Source organism: Mus caroli, chromosome 1, assembly GCF_900094665.2.
Source record: "Mus caroli chromosome 1, CAROLI_EIJ_v1.1, whole genome shotgun sequence".
Classification (NCBI taxonomy): Eukaryota; Metazoa; Chordata; class Mammalia; order Rodentia; family Muridae; genus Mus; species Mus caroli.
In genome coordinates, this window is record NC_034570.1 from 104,258,763 (window position 1) to 104,262,984 (window position 4,222).

Sequence of the window (4,222 nt, forward strand, 5' to 3'; positions counted from 1 at the left end):
CTAGGAGAGCAAAAACTCTTCTCAATGATAAAAGAACCTCTGGTGGAATCACCATGCCTGACCTAAAGCTGTACTACAGAGCAATTGTGATAAAAAAAAAAAAAAAAAAACAAAAACAAAAACAAAAATGAACCCACACACCTATCGTCACTTGATCTTTGAGAAGGGAGCTAAAACCATCCAATGGAAAAAAGACAACATTTTCAACAAATGGTGCTGGCACAACTGGTGGTTATCATGTAGAAGAATTCGAATAGATCCATTCCTATCTCCTAGTACTAAGGTCAAACCTAAGTGGATCAAGGAACTTCACATAAAACCAGAGACACTGAAACTTATAGAGGAGAAAGTGGGGAAAAGCCTCGAAGACATGGGCACAGGAGGAAATTTCCTGAATAGAACAGCAATGGCTTGTGCTGTAAGATCGAGAATTGACAAATGGGATCTCATAAAATTGCAAAGCTTCTACAAGGCAAAAGACACCATCATTAGACAAAAAGGCCACCAACAGATTGGGAAAGGATCTTTACCAATCCTAAATCTGATAGGGGACTAATATCCAATATATGTTAAGAACTCAAGAAGGTGGACTCCAGAAAAACAAATAACCCCATTAAAAAGTGGGGCTCAGAACTAAACAAAGAATTCTCACCTAAGGAATACAGAAAGGCTGAAAAGCACCTGAAAAAATGTTCAGCATCCTTAATCCTCAGGGAAATGCAAATCAAAACAACCCTGAGATTCCACCTCACAACAGTCAGAATGGCTAAGATCAAAAGTTCAAGTGACAGCAGATGCTGGTAAGAATGTGGAGAAAGAGCAACACTTCTCCATTGTTGGTGGGATTGCAAGCTTGTACAACCACTCTGGAAATCAGTCTGGCGATTCCTCAGAAAATTGGACATTTTACTACTGGAGGATCCCGCAATACCTCTCCTGGCCATATATCCAGAAGATGTTCCAACTGGTAAGAAGGACACATGCTCCACTATGTTCATAACAGCCTTATTTATAATAGCCAGAAGCTGGAAAGAACCCAGATGTCCTTCAACAGAGGAATGGATACAGAAAATGTGGTACAATGGAGTACTATTCTGCTATTAAAAAGAATGAATTTATGAAATTCCTAAGCAAATGGATGGGCCTGGAGGGTATCATCCTGAGTGACGTAACCCAATCACAAAAGAACTCACATGATATGTACTCACTGATAAGTGCATATTAATCCAGAAATTTAGAATACCGAAGTTACAAATTGCAAAACACATGTAACTCAAGAATGACGAAGCCCAAATTGTTTTCACTTTGCCCCTTCTTAGAATTGGGAACAAAACACCCATGGAAGGAGTTACAGAGACAAAGTTTGGAGCTGAGAAGAAAGGATGGACCATCTAGAGACTCCCGTACCGAGTTTCCATCCCATAACTAGCCTCCAAATACTGATACCATCACAAAAGCAGGCAAGACTTTGCTGAAAGGACCCTAATATATCTGTCTCTTGTGAGGTGATGCCAGTGCCTGGCAAGCACAGAAGTGGATGCTCACAGTCAGGTTTTGGATGGAACACAGGGTCCCCAATGGGGGAGCTTGAGAAAGTACTCAAGGAGCTAAAGGTGTCTGAAATCCTATAGGTGGAACCACAATATGAACTAAGCAGTACCCCCCAGAGCTCCTGTCTCTAGCTGCATATGTAGCAGAAGATGGCCTATTTGGCCATCTTTGGGAAGAGACGCCCCTTCGTATTGCAAACTTTATATGCCCCAGTACAGTGGAAAGCCATGGCCAAGAAGTGGGAGTGAGAGGGTAGGGGAGTGGTGAGGGGATGGTATGGGGAACTTTTGGGATAGCATTTTTAATGTAAATGAAGAAAATACGTAATAAAATTATTTTTAAAAGGGCAATATGAAAATTCATCTGGAATGATAAAAAATCTAGGATAGCAAGAACTATTCTCAACAATAAAGGAAAAAAAATAATAGAGGCCATCATAGCTGTTCTTCATTTCTCCCCAAATGGGAAGAGTATAACAATAGCATCCCAGCCCATAATAAAGTCACTGACTGAAGAGCCTAACATGTCAGTTTCACACATATTTGAATTCATCTAATTATTTTTATCCAAATAAGACACTTATTCAAAATAAAAGAGAATTCGGAAATCTTGAAAAAAAAAAAAAAGAAACCAGAAAAAAAAGAAAGAAATTACATTCCAATTTCACTTTTGCTTTTCTTCAGAATCTCTACACTGATAATAAGTAAAGACTGTATATAAATTTTCATCTAATTTCCTTGATCTCTTTACATTGTAACTAAACAGTCAGGTAGTAAAATCTCTTCCCCCTCATGTGTGTGTGTGTGTGTTTGTTGTGTCACACAAGTCGATGTCAGAGTACAGCATTTGAGAGCTTATTCTCTTCTCCCACAAGTGGGACTTGAGAAAGTATAAAATGACACGTGTAAATATTCTCAATTTTGAGTGCATAGATTTATGGATGTCTATGTCTAATTCAGAGAAATCTAGATATTGCAATGTAGGCAACTCAGCAAAATAGGTTTTTTGTAGATATTTTTTGGAGAAAAAAAAAGAAACTTTTTTTTTCAGTTTTTAATAGCGTATGGGATAATTTCTTGACTAACTGAAAGACAAAATCAATTTAAAAATATTTCTGAGGTTGCCAAATTGCAGTCAATTTATTCTATTTTTATTGTATAGAATTGACCATAATCTTTTCTAGATTTTCTAAGTTGGTAGACTGAAGTTTAGATACCTATATTTTTTCTTATTATATACAAAGACTATGCTACTTATGATACAATATGCCTGTGAAAAGAGTAAATCCTATAACACATTTAATAGAAAAGATGAAAATATGAATTAATAAATTTATACTTAACTGTCCCGAGCTATCATTCTCGCCGGCAAGAACACACACGGACAACCGGAATCTTCTGCAGCAAAAAGCTTTATTGCTTCTCCAGGAGGGAAGACCCCGGCCCCAGAAAATGGCGTTGCTTATACAGCCCTCAGCCATGGCGTTTCAGCACCTGATGTGGCGTGTCAGCTCCTGATTCATTGCTCGCCCATCACCCCATTACTACGCCCCGAGATGAGCAGTGACTAGGTGTGAGTTCACTCTCGCACCTGCATACAGGCTTTTTTACTAGTTAGGCACAGCGGAGGCCAGAGCCATCTTATAATGGCGATTGCTCGCTGCACAGCTCTCCACACTTAACTAAATTATTAACTGCTTACTTTATCTCTCAGAATAAAAACCTGAGCTCTAAGAATTATTTATATTCCTTTAATAGGGTTATGAAATAAATTTGTTCCTAATGGTAATCTCAGTTACCTCTAGTCATTATAGGATGTGTTTAAATAATGAAGACATTAATTTTAAATGTTGTTGTTAAAGGATTAAATCACAATGCAGCAAACTAGTTCAGTTATTAAAGGAGAAAGATTTAAATATATCACCTAAGTTGACTCTAATATTATGCTAAATAATTTTGAAGCTTGGGTCCTATAATCATGACTACACAAGGAATTCCTGACACATTTACATTTGTCGCTCCCTGTTCCACTGCTGCTGTACAAATCTGAAGGCACCATGTCCACCAATGTCTGACCTTGCTGCCCTGGCCTTGCATATTTATAGTTTCAGCATTCTTTACAGTGTGAATTAGAAGGGAAAAGCTTCAACTCTTGCTATTGTAAGTCTATATTGACATTATGGTAAAGATTCTTCAATGTTTTATAACATTATCTTTTGGTACTAATATATATATTTTTTTTACCCCAGGGTGTGTGTGTGGGGGGGGGCTTACTTTCATCTTCTTTTTATTATTCTTTTTTTTATTACGTATTTTCCTCAATTACATTTCCAATGCTATCCCAAAAGTCCCCCATAACCTCCCCCCCCCACACACACACTTCCCTACCCACCCATTCCCACTTTTTGGCCCTGGCCTTCCCCTGTACTGGGGCATATAAAGTTTGCATGGTCAATGGGCCTCTTTTTCCATTGATGACCGACTAGGCCATCTTTTGATACATATGCAGCTAGAGTCAAGAGCTCCAGGGTACTGGTTAGTTCATAATGTTGTTGCACCTTCAGGGTTGCAGATCTCTCTAGCTCCTTGAATATTTTCTCTAGCTACTCCATTGGGGGCCCTGTGATCCATCCAATAGCTGACTGTGAGCATCCACTTATGTGTTTGCTAGG